At 45.4% G+C, this 26,226-nt stretch overlaps 1 protein-coding gene across 3 annotated transcripts in view; it reads left to right on the top strand.

Moving 5' to 3' along the window:
• The window catches only part of LOC131669972 (alkyldihydroxyacetonephosphate synthase), a 547,494-nt gene that overhangs the window by 354,265 nt on the left and 167,003 nt on the right, over window positions 1–26,226 (top strand). The window lies entirely within an intron of this gene.

Genomic DNA, 26,226 nt, shown 5'->3' with positions numbered 1-26,226 from the left:
AAAGAGCAATCAGGCTTCGCGACAAGCTCGCCACAAGGAGCCGCAGGGCCGACCGACATGTCGCTCACCTTAGAAGAAAATCCGCAAACAGCACCGATTATTCAAAACAAGGCTCACGCGCAGACGCTAGCCAACGAAAGTTGGAAACCTAACCATCTCTTAAACTCACCGAACGTCACACAGAGCGAGCCGATCGTGACCTCCAGCATGCAATCGGAGCCTCAGGTTACAGCAAGCGCAATGAGCTTAAAGCATAGCAGCGAGACGTACACTGCACAACATTACGTCACGCCGACAGCCGAACCGACCGCTTTTTCAGCTACAAACCGAAAAATGCGCGTAATGTTCCCCGATCAAAGCGAACACTGGCTGAGTATGGCGGCAGCTGCAGAGCTAAAACGGGCGTGGCAAGCAGAGTTCCAGACACGTGCTTTAAAAGAAAATTTGAACGACCTCTGGGCTACGCAGCAAGCAGAAATGCAAGAATTAATGCTGCGTAATACAAAATAAGAAAGACGAATAGAGGAACTACTGCAAACCATCGCCACATTACGATCGGAAAAGAACAATGCAGAGAGAATAAACAGCGATCTACAGGCGCAAATGAAAAGCGTAGTCGCTAATGCTCAACAGCAAACGGCCGAAAACCAAGCACGTTGGAACGCGACACGATCGAGCAAAGAAGTCCATTTCCAAGACACGTTCGATTTGAACTACTACGAGCTGTCAAGCCAGTTCGATGGCTCAATACGACCGTCGCCCTCAACACTGAACCCACGAGCGCCGATATTTCACTCAACCACGAGACCGTCCACGCAAAATCAGTACGAGAGGCCGCAAACGGCAACTATAGCGGCACGTACGCATGCACTGCCGTTTGGCCATTTGATCCCCGCAAGCTCGAGCTGGGGAAGGGGGGTTGCGCCGAAGACGGCGGACGATCCGCTCGCGCTCCCGGTGTCGAGACAGGCAGCAAGCCAAAGCACGGGGGGGCCCTCACCTCACACTCTTAACACGACGGAGATGTCGCGCTTTATGAGCAAGCACCTCGGAAAGACGGTCCGGGAGTGGAAGATAAAATTCTCGGGCGAAAAAGGAGTTAGTATTGAGGAGTTCCTGGAGCAGGTAGAGGAGAATCGCCGGCTAGACCGAGTTCCGGAAGACGAACTGCTGGGCTCGATGACGCCGCTGTTTGAGAAGCCTGCGCTGTTCTGGTTTCGAGCTTTGAGGCCCGCATGGAAGACGTACCAAGAGTTCAAGGACGCGGCACTCAAGACATACAGTAAGACGAAAAGGAACAGAAGGAGCCTGATCGTGGAAGCTCAACTACGCACCCAGGGGGAAGATGAGCCTGTGAGAGACTACGTCGTCTCTTTGCTCACCATTCTCGGCCGGTTCGAGGAGCCTTGGGAGGCGCAGGATCAAGTGAACCTGGTGATAGATAACATGCTTCCACGGCTGCAACGACGACTAAAGCGGTGCAAAGATTGCCTGTCCGACTTTCAAGAGCTGCTGGAAAGAGCTCAAGAAGCAGAGGACGATGAGGTAGGCCAATGGAGGCCCCCTCCCCCGGCAGAACAAAGCATGCTGCCAGAAGCGGCTTACAAGCTCAGGTCGAGGGCTGCCAGGATAAAGCCAACCGGCATTGCCTCGGTCAGCGAACATGCTGCGGAGCTGAATTGGGAAGCGTGCCTCAGGGAGTTTTTGGAGCAAAAACTCAAGTCGACCATTGGGGCAACGGCCCAGACGTCGTCTACCCGAAGCCAAGGAGCCGCAGCAAAGCCTCAACAGGGTGCTCAGGCGGCGGCAAAAGCCGAGGCTGGCGCAGCGCCCAGAGGACCGCCGGGCGGCGGCCGAGGCGGAAAAGGTGGAAACCGTGGAGGCAGAGGCGGTGACCGTCCCGGAGGCAATCAAGCCCAGATCGTCACCCCAAAGTCCGACAAGAATAAGGACAAAGAAATTGGCCCCAGTGGCGACAAGGTTCTCTGCTGGAACTGCAGCTGGCCCGGCCATACCCGGTTTTCCTGCCCGGAGTGCTCGGTCAAACCGGCAGAGCCAAAAAACGAGAGGGGGAGCGCGTAGTAGGGGTCCCTACCGCTCCTCGGGAAGACCGGACCTTCGCCATGGACGGCGTTACAGGAATGGCGCAGGCGCTTCGCAACCCGGCGGACGACTCCAGGCTACCCTGGAGTGATCCGACCGACGCGCAGTCGCCATGCGATGGAGGTACTGTAGCCAGCGCCGTCGTGGAGAAGTCACCCCGGTGGTGGCTGATGGTAGACGTCGGCGGCTATCCACTTAGGGGGCTGTACGATACCGGAGCTTCCCGCACTGTCCTCGGCTCAAATGCGTTACAAATTGCCTTGGCGCTCAACCGCCGAGTACATTCGTACGTAGGCCCCGGGGCAAAAGCTGTCGATGGACACTACGTGCCAGTTTTGGGCAACGTAAGCCTACCTTTCACTTTAGGGGGGCTAACGCATTGGCTCGATGTTCTGATCCTGTCCGAAGTCGACACAGAGTGCACTTTAGGTGCCGACTTCACCCGCGCTTTTTCAGCGGTGCTCGACCCGGAGGCGAACACGCTGAAGGTCAGGGGCTGTGACGAGCCAATCCCGGCCACGCTTTCTTCAATGCGGGCCGAGGAACTCATCTCACTGGCCTCGCTCGGTATAAAGGAAATTACCGAAAGTTAGCGCAGAGAAATCGACGAGCTAATGCACAGTTTGCTACCCGATCTACCCTGTGAACAGCTTGGCTGTACGAGCTGGATCGAACACGATATCGACTTGAAATGCGCACGTCCTATCAAGCAACGGTACTACCCCGTATCAAAGAAGATTGAGGACGAGATGCACGAGCAGGTGCAGAAGATGCTGCGCATGGGAATCATCCGGAAGTCGAAAAGTGAGTGGTCGAGCCCCGTCGTCATGACCCCGAAACAAGACGGTACCTACCGTTTCTGCATAGATTACAGGAAGGTGAACGCGCAGATGAGAGTTCCCGCATATCCACTGCCCTATATGGACGTGATACTGCGAAAGATCCAACACGCCAAGTTCATAAGCGCGTTAGATTGCTCCGGAGCTTTTTGGCAGATCCCTCTCACAGAGAGGTCTATACCAATCACCGCGTTCACCGTTCCAGGACTCGGCTTGTTCGAGTTTGTCAGGATGCCCTATGGCCTGTCAGGTGGGCCCGCAACATTCCAGATGCTGGCCGACAAAATCATAACGCCGGAGATGGAGCCCTGAGCTTTTGCGTATTTGGACGACCTCCTCATCGCAACGGAAACCTTCTCAGAACACATTAAGTGGCTGACGTGCATCGTAAAGCGGCTAAACGAGGCGGGCCTAACGATAAACCGAAAAAAGTCGAAGATTTGCATGACAGAAGTGCGATATCTTGGCTTGTTGGTGAACCGAGATGGTTGCCGTCCCGACCCAGAGAGAGTCCGACCAATCCTCGAGTACCCCGCGCCGAGAAACCTGAAGCAGCTGAGACGTTTCCTAGGGATGGCCTCTTGGTACCGGAAGTTCCTAGAGGGCTACGCTTCCATGAGCGAGCCGCTCACCGCACTCACCCGCAAAGATTGCAAGTACACGTGGACAGCGAAGCAGGAGACAGCTTTTGAGCAGGTGAAAGCTTTGCTGGCCTCCGCACCGGTGCTCGCAAGGCCAGATTTCTCCGCTCCATTCATTGTTTAATGTGATGCCAGCGACACGGGGCTGGACAGCGTCCTCTTACAACACGTTGAGGGGGCGGATCGCGTACTCTGTTTCGCGAGTCGAGCTCTGAATGCTCCCGAGCGAAGGTTGTCAGTGACAGAGAGAGAGTGCCTCGCCGTAATCTGGTCGATCGAGAAGTTCCGACCTTACATCGAGGGTTACCATTTTACGGTGGTGACAGACCACCACAGCCTGGTGTGGCTGCGAAACTTGCGGAGCCCCAATGGGAAGTTAGGTCGCTGGTCCTTGCGTCTGCAAGCCTATGACTTCGACATCGTGCATCGGAGCGGCAAGGATAATGTAGTGCCGGACGCACTTTTCCGCATGTACGAGACAGACGAAGACGCGATAGCCGCCACGGCTTCTCTCAGCGTTGGAGAAGGCACCAAGGACCCTTGGTACCGGAATAAGATTAAGAAGGTCCTGGCCGACCCAAGGGCCCACCCGTATTGGAAGGTCGTTGGAGGATGCCTGTATGTGTGCCGCCCCGACCCGGTCATTGACGACGCGATGGGACGAGACGACGATGCTTGGAAGCTGGTGGTACCGCGGGAGCGACGTGGACTGGTCCTCGCGGAATGCCATGACGAGCCGACGGCGGGACATCTCGGCCGTTACAAGACTCACCAGAGGGCGATCCTGCGCTATTACTGGCCGAACATTTATAGGGATGTAGCTCATTTCGTGCGCAACTGTCACGTGTGCCAACAGGTGAAAGTCGAGCAGGTGGCCCCGGCGGGACTAATGGGGAAGCATGTAGTTTCACGACCATGGGAAATAGTTTGCGGAGACTCGATGGGTCCGTTCCCGAAATCGCCACAAGGCCACGAGTATCTGCTGATTTTCATGGACATGTTCACCCGGTGGATCGAGTGCATCCCCATACGAAAGGCGAACGGCAAGATCATCAAGAGAGAGCTAAATCAGCGAGTTTTCTTGCGATTTGGCGTCCCCGAGAAATTCTTGTCGGATAATGGCACGCCCTTCAAGAACAAGCTCGTGGACGACTTCCTGGAGTCCCACGGCGTTTATCATGCGACGTGCGCGCCCTACTCTCCGAAATCTAATCCAACGGAGCGCGTGAACCGGACCGTAAAGACGATGATGGCGGCATTTATTCAAGAAAAACACACTAAGTGGGACGAACACATCGCAGAATTCGCTTTCGCGTACAATACGGCCATCCACGAGGCGATTCGCTCGAGCCCGGCGTTCCTGAATTACGGGCGGAACCCAGAGCCGCCCCACACAACGAGGCGCGAAGAAACACTTGAGGCCGCGCGGAGACAGGAGGCCGCCGCGCTCGGAAGCTGGCAGGCAAAGATGGGAAATCTCGGCAAGCTCCACGCGCATGCCTCAGAAAGCTCCCAAGCTGCACAAGCCCGCCAAGAGAAATACTACAATAAGGGACACCGCGACGTTCGCTATGACGTTGGCGACAAGGTATGGGCGAAAAATCGCGTGCTTTCCTCGCCTGCCCGGGCTATCGCCGCGAAGCTCTGTCCCAAGTATGCGGGACCGTTTGTTGTCATAGCTCGATTAGGCCCGAATTCTTACCAGCTTCAAAACGAAAGCGGAGTCGATGTAGGTAAAGTGGCTGTGTGCGACCTGAAACCCTGCCACGACGCGGAGCAGTTCCCGGAGGAGAGCGAGTGTGAAGGCCAACTAGTCTCAGACGGGGAGTAAGAGATGGCTCCTGATAGCGACGAACCCAAGCTTTCGGGCGATCAGGCTCCCGCGTGCGAAACGTCGCCTCGACCGCCACTCAGCCAGGACGCCACCAAGCTGGAGCTAGCGCAAAAGGGGCGGTCCCCTCGAAAAAGGGGTAGGCCGCCCGGCTCGAAAAAGAGTGCTCCGCCGCCGGTAGAAACGTCACTGAGACGCCTCCGCCCAAAGAACACCCGAGCGGGCGAACCGCCCGCCTAACCAGCCACCCTTCGCGGCCCTTACGCTCCCGGAGTGCCTCCTTTCTTACCTTCGCTCCTCCGCTAACCAGCTTGCTTCGCTAACCAACTTGCTTATCTCAATCGCCTTCTGCTGCTAACCCGCTTGGACGACAACTCGTCTCGAGTATCGCTCCTCATATAATCTTACTCATATAACCCCAGAACTCTACGGGGATGTTGCCAGCAAGGACCGATAGAACGGTCAGGCTCGACGTGCCCGTGGAAGAGCTGCGCAGGATGCAGCTGCTTATCAGCCACATCCTCGAGGCACACGCCTCTTCCGTTCCTCCCAGTTCATCGGGAGTGAGCCTGACGGAGCTACTGGGGGAGACCAGCGTCCTCCACATCGCTGCGCAGCCACCATCTGCTGCCCTTCCGGCGCTGCCAGCCTCGGATGCCGCTCAGACCGCAGCCCAGAAAGCAACCGACGCGCTCCCGCTGGGACGGCCTGTGGGCGCCCCAAATGAAGCCACTAGGCACCGGCCGGCACTGCCAGCCATTACGGCGCCGCCCGCCAAGCCTTCGCGGGCTGAGTATTCGGGGCCCTCAGACCTCCCCTTGGAAACCCAGTGGACGCAGCTCGAAGGCCGGGCTAGGCAGTGGCGTAAGATTCGCCAGCAGGCTGCTAAGGAGGAGCAGCAAGCCTACCGGGAGGTATTAGCTTTCGCCGACCACCCCGACGCTCGTGCCAGAGCCTTGGTGCCCCAGGAGTTTCTACAGCGGGTCGAGAGAGCCACCAGGCTGCGCGACTACCTGGACGCCGCGGAGGCCCAATTCGTGGCCAACGAAGAGACCGACAAGACCAGGGCGGACCTAATGGCCCTTCAGCGGCAAAAGCTCCAAGAGCTGGAGGCCCTCCGAGCGGAACTGGCCGCTGTGGAGCAGGAGCGCCAAAACGCCCCAAGACTGCTTTCGGCGGAGCTGCCCCGTCGCGGGCCAGGGCCGACCGCGCTGCAGTACCAGGGAGCCACCGAGCCATGCGGCAGATTCGATGGCCCAAGGGTCGACCTCCGGTACAAGAGGTACTGTTGGGTGTGCAACCTGACGCTAGTGTCCAGAACGGACAACTGCCCCAACTACGCCCTGCACCCGCTGTTCCGGAACGGGAGATACCCGAAATACGAGTACCCGGAGGCCTGCGGCCCGGTACCGACCACGGGACGGCGCGGAAGCTCTACCAGGGAATGAGGAACGGCAGCGCGATTCGCCCGCTGGGCTGCCAGCGCCCTCGCCGCTTCAGCCTCTCTCCCCTCTTTTTTCCTTCACCATCGCTTCGGAGCATCCCAAGGCTGGATTGTGTTTCGTTTTGTTTTTTTTTTCTTTTTCGATTGTATCGGCACCAACGCCCCTTTTTCGTTTTTAAAGATTCACTCTTATTTGTTTAAGATTGTAGAGAGAGACAAGGCCTCGAAGCTACCTCTCCCCAAAAATTGTATTTTCGTTCCATAGTCTGTTCACCTTCCTAATAAAGAATGTATTCTCCTACACATTGATGCATTTATTATCTGGTCGAGAGAGAGAGTGGGTCGAGCTGGTACCAACCTCGCTACCAGCGTCTGGGGAAGGGGAATATAACTAGCCGAGGCTCGTTATATCTCTCTCTCCCCTTAAGTTAATCATAATCCGTTGATAATCCATGTACTCTTCTCCTTATGTATTTTCGCCTTGCCGTAGCTGTGGACGCGGCACGAGATAAATCAGGGAGCACCGAGTAGAGAGAGAGAGAGAGAGATCCGCGAGTACGCGTGTAAGCGTGGACGCCCGAGTGTTGCGCGCGTAGCCTAATTGGCTGAGATGCGCCGCTGCCGAATAGCTAACGCGAGAGAGGGGGACCACGTCCGCGTGCGAGTCAGAGAATCGGCTGCCCGTCTTGGCGAAAGGAAGCAAGTTCAGCGATCGACGCAAGGAAGAAGTGCTTTGTGCTGCACAGCCCGGGTTTTTCTACTGATAAAGACGAAGCGTGCGTGCGATCACGGGTGCGTGCGTGAGTGTGTATTTGCTGATCTCAGCCGGTCAGCCCGAAAGAGCTGCCTCGTGGCCGAACACCTGCGCGTGTCAAGTCCACTGCCGAGACCACTGCGAACTTGTCATGTAAGTGCCCGTTCGATCTTAAGACTCTCTCTCTCGCTTGCTTCTCGCTTGCCTCTCTCACTGCGTATGCTATCTGTATGCTTTCTTTGTCATCCTAGTCTTAATAAATATTCATCCTGCTAATCACTGCGTCTTTGCTCTCGGCACTTCCTCCCTCCCGTGTTGCGCGCACACCGGCTTGCACCGTCCGCTGCTACCTGACCTACGACGCTCTCCGCGGGCCGAAGGCTAGAGCGCCTTCGAGGGGTATGTCTGAGCTGCTGGGCTGAATCCCGCGTGTTCCCCGCACGAGTTACCCGCAGGCCGAGTAGCCACTTAGCATCACCCTTAACGGGGTAGCAGAAACCCCGTTACAAGGTGGATTTCTTTGCCAATCCAGGTTGATTTTTGGTGGATCCAGATGGATTTTACGAAAAATGCAGATTTTCGTCAATTTTTTAGAAAATTAGGCAGATTTTACAACCATTTCAAGGATTAACTCATAACCCACTGGATTTTCTGGTAAATATGAGGGGGAATATTCAGCATTAATTAGGATATTTTCGATACATATAATACGGTAATCATGTAAACGTTTTGAGAAGGATTGCTGGTTCAGTACGAAAAAAATACATATAAATTTTATGACCCTTATTACAAAGAATTCATTGGCATTGATATAGGAAATAAGTTAGAAAAGAATCATTTATTATTATTACTTCACCTTATTATATACCTTATTTCATAATCATGTTATTTTTTTATGAAAACTAAACATAACTAACTTTTTTATATATTAATTTAACATTATTAAGAATAAATAAAATAATGTAGGGTTAGTTGTGGAAGATCTTTTTCCATTAACCCTATTGGTTTCTATCTTGTATTTATATGAAGCTCATTACGGATTAAATTTTTTCTTTTGATTTTTCATGCACTTATTGATCTTTTCTGTTATTATAGCGTTTTTTTTAGCGACAATCTTTCTTATTTCTTCTAAACTCAATTTAATGGTTTTTTTCAGATAAGTCTTCAAACACTATGTAATAAAATAGTGATTAATTAGATTACAATATTTGATAATTTGCAATGTAATGAACAAATACATATACTTGTAAGCGTTGAATGCTCACCTAAACTGATAGGAACTCAATGATGAACGCCTCTGGGCGTATATGATGGCCTACCATTTGAAATGCACCTTTTACTGAGGTTTTTCTCATAACTTCCATTCTCATCTGTGTGTATTAACCGTAAAATGATCTTTGTAAATTTGCTTACATCTTTCATTTTTAAACCATTGTTCCATTCGTCATACAAAATTTTCATGTCCTTATTAAGCCATACGTATGTGGTCTCAAATAAAATATATATAATTTCATAATTACTGCCAACAATATAACGATGAAAAGTGGTATAATGAAAATTGTATACTCACTGATACATTATCTGCATTTGTTACAGTTTCTTTGCTTCCAAAATTAGCAAAATACGATGATTCGTTTACCGAATCGTCCGTATTTGCATTATTATCGATATTTCCTTTTTTATGAGCCTTCTTCAAAAGGCCAGTCGATATTTGCATGAAATCTTGAGAAGATAATTTACTTTGAGAAACATTTCTTGAGCTGCTGGCAAGGAATTCTACGCTACTTGAATGAGATGTTAGGATCGGGAGATTGCAGTATTGGGGCGGAAGTCATCACCTCCTGCAACCTCGTGAAAGCTCGCTCTTGCTCCTCCTCCCAAGAAAAACGTACATTCTTCTTTGTCAGGTGGTTTATAGGTTCAGCGATCATGGCAAAGTCGGGCATAAAACGTCTATACCGCGAGGTCATTCCCATGAATCGCTTCACCTGTTTGACAGTCCGGGGTGTTGGATATTCCAATATCGGTCGTATTTTCTCTGGATCTGGTCTTACTCCGTCCTGGTTTAAGAACTCCCAAGTACTTGACTTCCGTCTTGCAGAAGTGACTTTTGGCTTTGTTGATGGTTAGGCCCGCATCTAGAATTCTCTTTAATACCATTTCTAGGTGCCGCTTATGCTCCTCAAAGGACGACGAAACCACAATTAAGTCGTCAAGGTAAGCAAAAGCAAATGGATCCATATCCGGACTTATCACCTTGTCCATCAAACTCTGGAATGTCGCTCCTGCGTATGACAGTCCGAGGGGCATTCTCTTGAATTGAAAGTGCCCTAATCCAGGTACTGTAAACGCTGATATCGGATGCGATTCTTCCTTTAGGGGAATTTGATGGTACGCATTGCTCAAGTCCAGAGTAGATATGAACTTTGCATCCCTTATCCGTCTTAGGATGTCGTTCATATATGGTAAAGGGTAGTCATCAGGTTTGGTAATCGCATTTACCTTTTGGTAATTCACGCAAAACCTATATTTTCCATCAGCCTTCTTTACCATTACTATTGGACTTGACCATCCGCTGGTCGCCGGTTCGATTACTTCTTTTTCTAGCATATCTTTGACCAGCGCATGCATTTCCTCTCGCACTCTATCAGAGACTGGGTAGTATTTCTGTTTGATGGGTCGAGCATTTCCAACATCTATCTCCTACTCAACCCCCACGGCACAGCCTAAAGCCTGACCTCCGTCAGGAATCAATCTATTAACAAGGTCTTCTATTTCCTCCAGCTGTGTCTCCGTGGCCTCCCATAGTCCTATAGTTGCGATAAATGCCGTACCATCAATTCCAGCCACTTCCATTGGTACTTTCACCTGGGCGTCTTTAAGCCATAATTCATCCTCGTCGGGATCCTAAACTGTGCGGAACTCTCTTATAAAGTTCGCGCCAACGTAGCAGTCATCCGTGAGCAGTGGCGTAATGGCGACTCTAATTTCCTTCGTGATTCCTCCTACTTTAAAGGGGAACATCACGTGACCAATTATAGGGCATGGGCGCCCATCAGTGAGCCTTGCATCGCTCGCTCTGGTCACATTCAATCCGAGTCCCATCTCCGATGCCAATCTCAGCCCTAATTGACCCATGACCGTGGATGAGGCGCCGGTATCATAGAGTGCTCTAATTTTAAAGTCATCTATGTCTACCCGCAACCACCACCTGGTCTCATCCTCAGGGTCATATCCACGAGTCGCATCTTTGCCTCCCTTCGTCGAATTTTGCAGCGGCTTTTTCTCTTCCGCTGCTGTGAGGACGGTAGGCTTGCTTCTACTCGTGGATTTCTTCGGCAGAGGAACTTTTTGTGTGCAGAGTCTTTCCCTGGAGTCTTTCCACTCCTCTACAACCTGTATGTGTGGCTACCTGGTCCTTCCAGAATGACCACCCCTCTATTCTTCCAAGGGCTGGCATCGGGTTCGATCGCCTTCTGCTCCAACATACCGCTAGGCCCTGGGCTCTCTTGATGCCCTTCCAGGACCTGTTTGGATCCCTGGGTCGCCGAGAACTTGCTGTTTCCCATCGGCGACCCGCAGCGAGAGGTTGAATCTACTGGAGGCGCGAAGATGACCTCTTTTCTTCGCTTTACTTGCCGTTTCCCTTATTGCAATCTGTCAGAATTTACGACTAAATCCCAGTTTGCTACAAGCGGAACATTGGAGAGACTTGGTGAAATCAATCTTCCGCCTCTGTCCTTGTCGCCGCTCGCTAGGAGACCTGGGAGAAGGAGAATTTTTCCTTCCCCCACGCCATCGGCTCTTACGCTGTTCTGGAGGGCTGCCTTGCTTCTCATTGGCCAACTTGCGCAATATCCGCTCGATGCCCTCCAGACGCTCTTCTATCTTCTTAACAGAAGTGGAAGCTTACGTAGCCGATATCGATGCTTGTTCGATAGGCCTCCTGGCAGGGTTCTCCACGCCCTGTCCGCGCTGCCGATCTTCCTCCTTCTTCGCACGCGCCTTCCCTTCGCTGGCCAATGCAGCGGTTTGGAATTTATTACCAGCCGTTCTTTTGCTCGGCTGGTAGGCGTGCTGAAGGAAGATTACGCGTGGACAACGACAGTAAGATATGGTGTTTTGTACTTCGGTCGCCCTCCTGATGAATTCGCGTATCGCCGTTAACTCGCTCCGACGCAGCTGAATTTGGATGTTTGTAAGGAGGTTTGCATGGAGTAGGTCTAATAACCTCTCTAAGGGCATTGGTGGTTCCAGTCTATTGACAAGAGCCACCAAGTTGGACACGTAGTCTCGCACTAGTTCGTCCTTATCTTGGAACCGGTTCTGGGCTTTCTGCAACAGCCTTTGTTGCTGTTGCGTACTAGTGCTGAACCAATCCCGGGCGTCAGCGACGAATTCGGCATAACTGAGCCACTGGTACTTGTTGTTATCGTACCAGATCCTCGCGTTACCTTCAAGGATCTCTGATACGGAATAAAGCACTTCGTCATCAGTTATCCCTGCGCCCACGCGCAGATCTTCCAACCTTGAAAGAAACATATCTACGCTCTGTGCCCTACTGCCTGTAAACCTCAATTTCCATCCGCGGACAATTTTCCCAACATCTCGGATTGTGGAGAGCCCTGAGGATAGTTGAGGACCGGTGCCAGATGATCCGCTTCTACTCCTCTGTCGAACAGGTGCGGATCTCCCATACTCTTCCGGATCCTCTTCACCTCCTCTTCTTTGGAGGGCTTTCGGTGGGGTGACGTCCCTTCTCCTGGGTAGTGGTCTTGGAGGAGCTGGTGTGCTTCCCGGAATCCCAGAATCGTAGTGACAGGTGAATGTGTCCTGAAAGTCCACATTACGTTTGGAGCGCGGTTGAACTGAGTCGCGCTGAGGAGAACGGCTAGCATTGGCCATCTTATGCATTGCGTCATCCAGTTCTCGTATTCCTAGGCGCATGTCTTGTGCCTCGCGCTCCGCACACACCTGTATTTCCTGCAGAGTCTGAAGGGTTTATAGGATTCGACCTACCAGCTTGCGATTGCGGTCGACTCCCTCCTTCAGGTACTCTATTTCCTGGAAGGCTTCACTCAAGGATAATTCTTCCTGAGCTTCCTTCCGAGTGCAGGATTCCCGCGACCTGAGATCCGGATTGCTCCGTTTCCTCTCCCCCTCCTCCAGCTCCTGAGTGTGGAGGGCCTTATGGATGAGTTCATCCTCTTCTTGGCGGCTGGCTTCACCTTTAGAGTTCTCATCTGGGCTGGCGAATGTCCTTGACATATCTGTCAAGCATATTCTCTCCCCTATTGATGATTCTCAGGGGATGGTCGCTGTTCTCATCTGCGCTGAGGTCTTCCAACTCGTCACAGACTGTATCGAGCCACGCTTGTCGGATGCGCCTCCTGCGCCCCGCCACCTCTTTACTACGCGTGGTCTCTTCGAAATCTGTAACGGTGTACTCTCCTAGCAACCATCTCCCAAGCCTAGCCGCCTGCTAGATGACACTTCCATCCTTGCGCAGCTCTAAATCCGCTAAGTAGCGTTCGCGCTGTGCGGAGGTCAGCTCTAATGCCCAATTGTCGATTTGTGCTGACAACAGAGCCATCTTGCCTTCGCACGGGTGTAGGATGCGGTCGAGGTTTAAAATTATCGACCTGATCGACCACTACCGCTTCCTATCACCCAAGGTATGAGCGGGATATACACTATTTAGTGTAACTACCCTTAATGCCTCCTTCTTATAAGGCACAAACTCGCGAGATTATGAGCGCGTGCAGTCTCCGCAAACTATCTATTAATATTATAAGTATATCCTACCTAAGGTCGCAGCCTGCTGTTTGCTTGCTCCGCCTGGCTAATATTTTCTGGACTGCACGCTTGGGTCGCGTGGCTGAAATGGGTTAACACCTGATTACTCCGAACTATCTGAAATCACTTCGACCTACTAACAATTATCGCTTTCGGCCCTTTTTACAACAAACTTAACAATTTATAAGCAAAAAGTTCGAAGTGATTTCGTTTTTTCCCCAGCAGAGGGCGTACCGCGATTACCTTCGACGCACAATCCTATTCGTACTAAATGGGTCTTAATACCAGTTGGGCGCCATGTAACGGGGGAGGTTATCTGAAAAATGGAAAATTTATTTAAGAACAAACTGCTACGATGTAGAGCAGACCGCCGCTCCGTTAAACACGTGTGATTGTACGTGTATTCGCCTTTACATCAGATGATTTTGTTTAATTGTCTTCTATTGAACGGAGTTGAACTCACCTTAAGTCACGTAAAAATCACTACAGTCTTTGTTTGGCCGAGAGACTAACGCACGCGAATAGGATTTTACAATGAATAATGTTCGGAGAGAGAGAGAGAGAGGGGAAATTCGAATTTTACCGCGAACTAACGCTCGGCGCGAATACAAAAAAATAACGCTAACACGATTAGACAAATTACCGAATGTATTTTGTATCGCATATAATGACGGAAGGTGCACCTACCATGCGGTTCAATTACGGTGATCAGCCGTAATTGTTGATGCAAAATATTAACTGCCGCTGCCCCTCGATTAATCAGCTGCGCTACCTCGATCTGCCGTTATCCGCTGCAATCTGCTGCTTCCGTACCACTGCTTGCTACTGCAATACTGTCGTTGTACACACGCACGTAATTGTCTCAAGGAAATTTTATTTTGGCGAAACTAAGTGCGAAACACAAATCGGCGGTAAACTCGCGTGAGCAGCTGAGGTGTAACTGCTTATTTAAAAGATCGCGCGCCCCCTCTCTCTCTCTTGATTGTTCGAACTAACGCGCGAGAAGCAGAATCGTGAACGGATCGATTAATTAAATCGACTACCGTTGCAATATAGGAATTAAAAAATGAAAAAAATACATAAATATTTACAAATTTGGGTACAGGTCAACGTTACTGTTTTTTCATTCATTCGCATATTCCTGCTATAGATTCATCAAATTGTGTACAATGTTCAACTAAATACACTCGTTCTAAATAATTATGTTCACTTATTAGAGATTTGTGCCCAATCAATATTACGCAGTATAATATACAATGTAATGGGGTGATTGCTCCGTTTTAATCCGATTATTCGTTCGGTACGCAGGAGTGTCGAGATGCGCGCGGTATTATCGAAATGCTCAAATTTAATAGTCGGAGAGCAGGAGGGAATGGGAGTCAGTCAACCAACTTGCTATTCGTTGGAAGTAATAATAGCGAAATTATAATCAATATCACAGTTAGTTTATTTCCCTTTTCTCTACAGTACACTTGGCCCGCGTGTTTATGTTTACAACGTACGCGCGTATCAATAACATGCAGCGTTGGAGCGATCGTAGCTCTTTGTTCGCCGGGTTAGCACATGCACGCTACCGATGCTTACCGAGTACGATGTATTAGTAATTAATCCCGCGCAATCGTGAGAAAAACAAAGCACAGTCGCGATATAAAGCTGGCCAGCTTACCTTTGTATTGAGCGCACTACTCGCAACGAGAAAGGAGGCAAATTCGCTAACGTTCGTCCTTCATGAGCACAGTCTACTCTCGGTTTTCGCCCTCGATGGCAAAAACACCCACTTACACACACTCAGTTGTCGCGAGCGGGGAAATGTCACACCTATTGTTCGTAAGATCGGCGGGCTCACTGCTTATTTCCCTTGGAGATTTTTTTTTGGCGGAGAACTCTGACTTGCTGTTAAACGGCTGAATGATCGGATAGCTAATCTTTGACTGGTTCATTTATATTCGCACGCGTTCCGTCGCGTCTCGTGCCGAATTCCCTCATTACATTTTCCCCAACCAGTAGGTTCTGCCCTCGCAGGCAGCCGCACGGTTGGGCTGCTAGCGCTAATAGGACGTTTACCGTCACAACAATAATCTCATTTCTTTTATAAACTAAGTATCTACAAGTCCCATCGCTTGCGAGTTATTCGCTTCTATTCAAAATCAGTGTACCAACTGATAAAACGTCAACTGCGTATGCATCAACGGATTAATATTGTTGGATTCGCGACGGAGGCAAGATGTTCGAATACTTGGCAGATGACGTTTTATCAATTGGTACACTGATTTTGAATAGTAGTGGGTAACTCGCAAGCCGCTGGACTTATAGGTACATACTATATAAGAGAAGCGACACTATTATGTATTCTACTTCGTTAACCCATTACCGACCAAAATGCTCAATTTTTTTGTCGATTGTCAACGCGTTTTTTTTCGGTAGTCATAGGCCTAAGAAATTTTTGCAAACATGTATTTGAATGGGGAATTTAACGCTCTTTCAGAATATTTTTTCGAAATTGCGATTGATTGCGTTATAAAAAAATTATAGCCAATTAAACAATAAAAACCTGAAAAATTTTGCGGAAAATCAAGTTTGCGACTTTTTTTAGCAATGTTACCGCTAAAAAATCATCAAACAAATATGATCAGAGGTGATCACGACTATCAAAGTATCTTCAGGAATTTTGGTGGAATTTTTGAACCACTTTTTCCAACAAAATGGTGTCAAAATAAAAAAAAATCCATAAAAAACATTTCTCATTTTTTATCTCGGAAACCATTAAGTTTAGATGAAAAGTTCATTGAACAAAAAAGTCTTAGAATTAAACGAGAAATATGCCTGAATTTTTTTAGAATTTTCCGAGGCGATTTTTGAATTTTCGGAGAATACGGAAAATCCATTTTTCGAAAATCATCTCCAAAAATTCTGAAAAAATTCAGGCATTTTCCTTGATGAATTCTAAGACTTTTTGTTCTATAAACTTTTCCTCTAAACTTAATATCGAGATAAAAAGTGAGTTAGGTTATAATCCTAGCAGCGTTAATATTTTTTATACAGAATAAAGAACAGTCATTCAACAATAATATAATAATGTTTTGCCTTTTTATGTGTATACAAGTGCAGTTTGTATAGCGTATTCTAATATACTGTGACGGAGAATTTCGGCTTGCCGGCATCTCCTTTGTCTCTCTCTCGTCCGTTCGTTGCGCCCGGGTTGAGGGTGTATTTGTATACACTCTCATGCCTACATTTTCTCTGTTTGAGGTGCGGCGAACGGGCATTGGCGGAGCTGGAGGCGGCCGACGAGGCGACGATCCGTTGCCAGGATCGTCATGCGGGAGAGCGAGCGGGATGGGGAGAGCGCGGGCTACGCACGCATCTGACTCGTGCGCGGCCGGGGGGGGGGGGAAGGTCGGCAGTATCGTTTGGGCTGGCCGATCGCGTGCGCGCGTTGTTTTCGTTCATCGCCGATTTTGTTGGTTTTCCGTTGGTTTTGGAAGCGGTGCGGTGCTTCGTCGTCGTTTTGTTTGTGGATGCGCATCCGGTGTGTGGGCGCGCATCGGTGGTAATTTTTCTCGTGCGTGGAGTGAGTGGCTGGGTCGCGCCCAGCCAAGCCTTGCCGCCCAGCACCGGTGTGCGCGGGTAACGGCGAAGCCCGTACCGCCGGCGCGCGCGCGTTCGGCGAGCGGCTGGGGAACAGCCGACGGCAACGGCAGCAGCGAGTGGCAGCGGCCGGTTGGCAACAGCGGTTGGCGGCGGCAGCAACCAGGGGTGGCAGCAGTCGGTTGCCAACAACAGCAACAACAGCGAGTAGCAGCAGTGGCAGCAGTAGCGAGCGGTAGCCGGTGGCCGGGCGCGGCCAGCTTTGTTGCAGTCTCCGTCGGCGAGGTCGGTGCCGGTTTTCTCTCTCTCTCTCTCTTTCCCTCGCTCTCTTGCATGTCCGGGGGTGTTCGCGGGTGCAACGGTGCAGGTCGGGCAGTGATGCCGGCCCCCGTTGCCGGGTTTTGAGGTCGCGGGTGCGTTCGCGAGCGAATCGGCTTAGTCGGATTATCGGGCAGTGATTGCCGATAATCCGATTGAGCGGATTAACGAATTTTGTGTTGGGCCGGTTTGCGAGACGGAGCGTGCGAGCTCCGTCTACCTATTAAGTTGTGTTTCTTTCTTTTATTTTCTTTTATTGTATTGTATTAATAAATTTTGTTATATATATATACATGTGTCATATGTTACTGCGTCAACCCGTTCGTTTTCCGACTGTCCTTTAATTCGTGCGCGATTGGTACACACGCTCGGTGTGCCATTCAGTCGTGGGAGCATTCGTGCCTCCCGAGCCCCCCTTTTGATAAAAACTGTGCGGACGGCCGCGAGCAAAATATTCCCTTGAATAGTCGGCTTAAATAATTCCGTTACAATACACATCAAAAAAGCAATTCAGAAAATTGTATGTGAGCTCATTTTTATTACTTACTAGTCTCTTGTTATTTTGAGACCATACAGTAAATCGAATCGAAAAGATTATTTTCGCTTTCTAAAGTCTAGGTTTGACAAGAAGCATTGAAAACTGTAGTAATTATTTTTATTAGATATTTTTATTATTTTATATAACATGTCGCAAAAACGTAAAAGACGTTCTACTCGCTCCCATGAAATGTACGAAATTGATACTTCAAAAAACACTTACGATGATATAGTTACTCTTCCAAATCCTGACAATTCTGGTTCTGATGGATAAGATTTCGATACTGATTCGGATAATGAAATTTATAATATAACGTACACAGAAGCTTGTAAAACATATACTGAAACTCAAACTAAATTAGAAAGAACGCATGAACTCCGGTGGATGGAAGGAGAAAAAAAGTATAATGATAATTTGATAGACAAAATTTTATTGAAAGACTCGGTAAAATATAATACAGTTTGGATCTTGAACCATTTACACACGTCAATATATTAATTTTTTTTCGTCCGCATAAGTATGAATTTATAGACACACACACACACACACACACACACACACACACACACACACACACACCCAGCAGAGCTGGTTCGGTGAGTGCTAGCCCCCTCGCTGGGCAAATGCCAACTTCTTACGTCCTCGTCGTGCTCTGCGGAAACATGTCCGTCGCGTCAATGCTCCTAGCAGCAACGCCGTAACGGACACGGCTAAAAGGAAGCACTTGCTCACATATGACGCAAGAATAGTGGTGACTTGCGGATGTGATCAACCACTCATCACGTCACACACACACATACACACACGCGCGCGCACACACACACTGCGCCACTGCCGGTCCCTAGTCCGGGGCCCCGCTACGTAAGAAGTAGGGTAGGAGGAGGGGGAGGAGTATCAACCTCGTTAAAAAACGAAGGCTCACCTGGCCCGGATGATAGCACCTTGTTAAAGGGCCCCCGTCCAGGGTAACGTGCCCCCCAAGCTGAAGGTGTGAAGCGACCCGTGCCGATGTAGCCTGGTTGGCTCTCGGAGGTAACAGAGAGTCACAAACGGAACCTTGGGAGCACCTGGCGAAACTCCCTCGTATCTAGCTTTACTTGGGCAACCGGGGTTCTGCCGAAGCGGACCGAAAGTTCCCTAGGTACTCGTGGGAACAACAATGAACGAAAATAATTTTTTAAACATGGAAGTAGAAGAAGGAGTTACAGCGCAAGAAGCCGACAAAAGCTTCAAGAGCTTGGAAAAGAAGGTCATTTTGACTTCATTCAACAAAAGGAAATCTCAGAGGGATTACTAGTCACGTGATCCCTTTTTATCTTGTAACGTTGTTTCTTCTGCTATGTCACGTAATAAATTTGAAGAGATCAAATCAAAATTAAAATATTCACAAACGAAAGATAAAAATCCAACTGACTATGCTTGGCGTATCCGTTATGAAGTTCGGTGTGTGGAGAACTGCTCTTTCCATCGATGAAATGATGGTTAAGTATTATGCAAGGACGGTTCTAAAACAATTCATTCGAGGAAAACCCATACGATTTGGTCTCAAATTCTGGGATCTTTGTACTTTCGATGGTTTTGTATTAGGTCTTGACTTATACTGCGGAAAAAATTATACAACGGGAAGGAAATTTAGTAAGTGTGCATTAGGTTCTCGCGTTGTCATGTATTTACTAGAAAAGTTTTTTCGTGTTATACCTCCGAGCAAAATATCTATGTTCCATCTTTATTTTGATAATTATTTCACAAGCATAGATCTCGCTGTGCATTTGAAGAAGCTTGGGCTAAAATGTACAGGTACTATTAGAGAAGATAGAGTCAAAGATAAAAATGTTCTAAATAAAATAGCTCAAAGAGGTGAGTATGCCCTGAAGCACGATAAGAACAGTGATATAAATTACATAACTGTGATGGATTCAAAACCAATTTCGATTATTTCTACTGCTGCAGGGGTAACTCCATTATCCTTTTTGAAAGAGATACATTAAGCAAGAAGGAAAAAAAGTTGAGATACCTTTTCCGAGGGCTATTAGCGTCTATAACAGTTTTATGAGTGGCAATGATGTCCACGACAGACATTGTAACAATTTACTTCCGAGTATTCGTTCAAAAAAGTGGACATGGGTAGTTTTTTTAAGACTAATTCAAGCTTCGATTGTAAATGCTACTGTACTATTCAATGCTGTCAATGATGAGAAAAAAAGTATTGGAACAAAAGATTTTGCACTTTCAATAGCTAAAAATTACATGACGCAGAGACAATGCAAAAAAGAGAAACACAATATGTCCGAACAAACAAAACTCAAACTTTGTTCTTATTATCTCGTAAGAACGAGAATTATCTGTGAAAAATGTGGTTTATCGATTTGTGTTGAATGTTTCAAAGAAAAACACTGAAAAATTCATATTGCAGTGAGAGGCAAGGGGACTCACTCAAATCAAGCACCTCAAAGGAGACAAAATTCTACTAAGTCCTCGTCGTTGTCTCTGAGTCATGCTAACAGTAGAACGTTTTTTATCTCGAAAACTATTGAGTTTGGAGAAAAAGTTTATGGAACAAAAAGTCTTAGAATTTATCAAGGAACACGCATGAATTTTTTCAGAATTTTTGGAGATGATTTTGGAAAAATGGATTTTCCGTATTCTCCGAAAATTCAAAAATCGCCTTGGCAAATTCTGAAAAAATTCAGGCGTATTTCTCGTTTAATTTGAAGACTTTTTTATTCAATGAACTTTTAATCTAAACTTAATGGTTTCCGAGATAAAAAATGAGAAATGTTTTTTATGGATTTTTTTTTATTTTGCCACCATTTTGTTGGAAGAAGTGGTTCAAAAGTCCACCAAAATTCCTGGAGATAGTTTGATAGTCGTGATCACCTCTGATCATATTTGTTTGATGATTTTTTAGCGGTAACATTGCTAAAAAAAATCGCAAACTTGATTTTTCGTAAAAGTTTTCAAGTTTTTATTGTTTAATTAGTTATAACTTTTTTATAACACAATCAATCGCAATTTTGAAAAAAGATTCTAAAAGAACGTTAAATTCCCCATCCAAATACGTGTTTGCAAAAATTTTTTAGGCCTATGACTACCGAAAAAAACGCGTTGAAAATCGACAAAAAAATTGAGCATTTTGGTCGTTAATGGGTTGATATGGGTTCGATGCGAATACCTAATAATAATCTCATGAGAAAAATGTGCACATAAGCTCACAGAGCTTCTTCCCGTCATATGTATACTCTTTTATGTACAAAATCTCAACAACCATTACAGCCGAGCGTTTTCAAAAACTTTGCAGGATTTTTTACAGCCTTTACTGCAGGAATACTTTAAGAAATCCTACGGAATGCTGCACGTTTACCTGCAGGTTTCTCTGCATATTTCGCTGTAGAATTTTCTACATTCTTTTGTACATATTGTTGGAAAAATGGTGGTCTTTTAATAAACTTAGAAAGTGAAAATATATAATTATGAATTTTTTATAAATCATGTAAATATGGTTTGCTTAGAAATGTAATGTTGAATAATTTGCTTAATATAACGATGAAGATAGTAACGAGTGTCTTATGACTCATGTAAGCGTTAGGAAAATAGAAATATTGTTAAATTATTAAATTATGTTAACTGTAATGAAATTTTGCAGTAAATATCATGTACTAACAAAGGGAATAATTGATTTGTTCAAAATGCTAAATATTTTTCCCGACAATCCTTATCAAGTTGATAGTATCTTCAATCCAGAAGTCTGTAAGGAATATCACGCTATTTGTCATGTATGTCAAATCTATCTCGGAACGTTTACTAAACAACACCGAACAATATTTTGTGAAACATGTGATGAATACATTAACTTGAAAGATCCTTCGTACACTAACTATTTTGTTCTTCTCGATGTAGAAAGTGACATTCGAACTCATATCGAAAGTAATGAGCACTTTTATATTGATATTGTCTCCCAACGAAACAAGGAATTCAACGGTACTTTTCAAGATATTTATGATGACCAGAGACATAAACAATTTGTGGCATCATTACCGGTTGATAGGAAAGACTGTTATATTACTGTTACTTTCAATAGTGACGGAAGCCCAGTGTTTAAAAGTTTTAAATATTCTATATGGCCTTTACAAATAGTTATAAATGAGACTCCCCAAAATTTTCGTGCCACGAAAACAATAATATGTGAATTGTGGTTCGGGCGTAATAAACCAAATCTGAAGTATTTTCGACGTTCCTTTGCCGAGCAAATGAATAAACTTTCGGAAAATGGGATTGAAGTTCAACTATACAATGAAACAAGAAAATTATATGTATATGCATTGTGTTGTTGTGTGGATTCCATCGCACGAGCACTCATGCAGGGTCTTGTTTAGTTTAATGGTTATTATAGATGTAACTGGTGCTTGCATCCAGATTCCTCGGTTCGTCATGATAGTGGTTATTCTATGATGTATCCTATACTGGATGAATTCCCTGAAAAACGAACGGCAAATGCTACATTTGCATTAATGCAGAGATCGGTTGAATCAAATACTCCTCTTTTTGGTATAAAGAATGTTAGTCCTTTATTGCTTTTACATTATTTCAATATAATTGATGGATTCGATCCATGTCCATTGCACTGTGTTGATCGAGGCGTTAGTAATCAATTTATCAACTATTGGTTAACTTCATCTAATAAGCCTTATTCAATTCCTAAGAATAAAATAAAAGATATTGATAAATTACTGAAAAACATCAAAGTGCCTACACAATTAACGCAATTGTCACGCTCTTTATGTGATCGAGCGTATTGGAAAGCAATAGAATGGCGTAATTGGATTCTATATTATAGCATATCAATATTAAAATATATATCTGAAGAAATTCCAGCGTTTGAACAGTATATGAATCAGTGGTCATTGTTAGTAGAAGCCTATTATATACTATTGCAAACTGAAATAACGATAATGGAATTACAAAGAGCAGATTTTCTTTTGAAAGACTTTGTGTATAGTACGGAAAAGCTATATACTGTTGATGCGATGACGTAGAACGTAAATCAATTACTGCACTTATCACAGAGTGTTGCAGACTGAGGTCCCTTATACGCACATAGCGTATACGATGTATGTGTTTGAATCAGGAAATAGAAGAATAAAAAAAACTATTTATGCAGCCAAAAGTGTCTTGAGTCAAGTGTGTCGTTATTTATCTTTCGAAGGAAGTATCAGAAAATACGACAACACGCGGAAAAGAAAAAAACAAGATCACCATGTTTAGAATATGTAAGATATTTAGATAATAATTTGATTCAGAATAGTGTTAAGTTTACATATAGGTATTTTGGAAGAACCAAAGTCAATGAAGATATTGTTAGGCAATTTCAACTTCCATTAGAGAATGTAAGATCTTATAAAAAAATGGTAAAGGACGGATGTCCATTTAAATCATCTGAAAAAGTGTTATACAGATCGAACAATTCCTTTGCATCTTTAAAAAGTGGAGATTACATAGAGATTCAACAATTTCTTGTAGATGTGTCACATGGACAAGAGTATATCACATACAATAAGGTTGAAATGATGAGTGATGATAATGTAATCAGTAACGAGTTACACTGCTTAAAACAAGTTATACAAATAAATCAAAACATTCAAATGACATATACGAAAAATATTGATAAAACTTGTGTATACTTTGAGTATGATAGCAAAATGTACATTTCTAGCGTTTGTAATATGTATTGGAATTAAAATGATATTATAATATCATACATGCATGAAAATAAAAAGTCATCTTACCTTTTGATTACACCTCGTATATATAAAAAAAAGTATTTAATATATATCCCTTTTCTGTGGTTTGACAGTAATCGAGGTTTTCACCCCAATTATCTACTACTTTGTATTGATTTATAAATAAATAAGTAAATATTGAACCCTTATGATTTTGTACAAATAATAATTACTTATTACTTTCATTACAAAAGTCGTAGTTTTATAACAGGGTTTTGGCTCAAGAAACAACACCCGATATAAATACATTAATAATTAATAAATTAATACTATATGCGAGAGAGGAAATAAAGCAGCAAGCCCCGTAGAAGGCTACACGAAGCCTGGCCTGGTCAACCAGTATAAGTCGCTTATTAGGCGTACCAGCCCAATCGACATCAGTCAAAAGCCTATGCTGCACCTACGAAGTAACAATAGAATAACGAAAGCGAAGTCGCGAACAAAAAAAATTGAAAAAGCCTATAATGGCGCGCTTGACCGCAGTTAACAACAGCGTGTGTCTCTCACTACAACGTAGCTCTGATTGCCGGTCGGCGTCGTCTCTCTCGCGCGTGATATGCGTGTCGCGCGTTTTAACCAATAAAATGGCTTGTGACATATCGCGCGAGGCCGTCTCTCTCTCTTTCAACTAATTTTTAATTGGTGGCGCTCTCTCTCTCTCTCTCTCTCACTTATCTTTGCCTTCAGGCTGCGAAAAAAAGTACATGGTATATATAGACTATAGAATACATGCATATATATTGTATTATATTAAATAGATTAAATAAATGTTTATATATTGAGGCGAAAAATATATCCATATTCTTGGTGGGGGAGAGAGACGTGACGAGTAAACTAATACTCGTTACAGTTTCTCTAAGATAATAAATTTTTTATTTGGTGTCCTATTTTTGATATCGCATTATGATTATACATTCAATGATCGAGTTAGGCTAGATTGTTTATTTAAAAATGACTCATGAACTTTTCATGTCATTAATCATATCCATAATACGATGAACAAAAACACTAGTTAAAATTCAAAAATTCAACAAAATTTTCTCTGATAGTGGACTTCGATCTTCACCCATTTTTATGTTATATTCAATTTCATTGCCAAATACAGATGGAAAGCCATAAAAACCATCAGGATTTGCGAAAATATCTACATGGAATTCCGAAGAAAGTTTATTTGTGTTTGAGAGACACCTGATTGTTTGTTCATTGCAAGTTCAATGATTTTCTGCTGTCATATATATAATTTTGATCTCTGTAAGAATTTGAAAGTTGGAATTGTATGTGCATTATTAAAAAATATAAGACTCTGCAAAACTACATTGTGAGACGTAACAACACACTACTACATTGTCCCAAACATCAAAATGAACGTCAAAAGTATAAGTTTCCAAATAACCTAGGCTTTTTCCTTAACAATTTACAACAATATGTAGGTGTCATCAAATTCTTAGAAGAAATAAAATTTACAAATATTCTATAATTTATTAATTGACACTGCAACTCTTGTCGTACATAGCATATTAGTACTAACTATAGTACTTTGTTATTAATTTCATGTAATTTCTTATTCCACGTAACACCTAGCAAATTTTTTATCAGCAAGTTTATGTAATAAATACTTTGTATCACTGTTGGTAATACCCATCCAGAGGATTGCTACAATGAAAATAATTATTCAGCCAAAAAACTCTAGATGTTTGTATCTTTTTTCTCCACTCTGTATAAATATGTTATTTAAGTCAACGTAACTTATAAAAATGTTGAGAATTAATTAGGAGTTGTCATCAGAATTAGCACGCAATGGTAACCATGGTTTAGTCGTAAGGACGTCACACTTGCAAGTTCGACGTCGATTGTTAATAAGGATTTATATGCACGTAACATAATTTGTTTTTAATAATTTGCATAAATATTTAGAGATTCACGAATTTTATTATATGAAAATATATTTTCCATGCGTCTGTGAAATTCATGATCAAAAAGAAATTGTTTGATTCCATTAATCTCATAAGATATAGAACTATAATATTTACTGAAATTCTCATTAGATGAAAATCATCCATGTATATTAATTGTAACAGGCTGCCGATTAGTCGCTAAACCCCAGCAATTATTATTGCCGCAACGGCCGATCGGTGCTCTGCTAACTGCGTGCTTGGAGCATGCTAACTCACCTTATGCCGGTATGCGCTTACGCCGAGTCCTCGTAGCGATCCAACTCCGATATTCGTACTAACCGCTAGAGGTGCTGGTGCGCTCGCTTACCAGCGCTCCGTCGGCCGCAGCAGATAACTCGATTGACGAACGACTCTACCAGTCGCACTCGCGATCTATGATGAGTTCTCGGGGCGTTCAAATCCAAATATAAATATAAACATAGACACCGGTGCAAGGCGAGACGAAATAACAAGGTCGTCTCTTATTATTCGTGAACCACTTTATTAGACTAACTAAATCTTATACACGGGATGAGTTGCCGAGAGTCTTGGACGCACGCCGTGTATACAAAATTAATCTAACAGGGAGAGAGAGAGAGAATTAATTTCGCGGACACCGCTAACTAACCGCATGCGCAACAATGTTAACGAAATTCACCGCGC

Source organism: Phymastichus coffea, unplaced genomic scaffold (assembly GCF_024137745.1).
Source record: "Phymastichus coffea isolate CEN01 unplaced genomic scaffold, Cenicafe_Pcof_1.1 PCOF00008, whole genome shotgun sequence".
Lineage (NCBI taxonomy): Eukaryota > Metazoa > Arthropoda > Insecta > Hymenoptera > Eulophidae > Phymastichus > Phymastichus coffea.
This window is presented reverse-complemented; position numbering and strand designations above follow the sequence as displayed.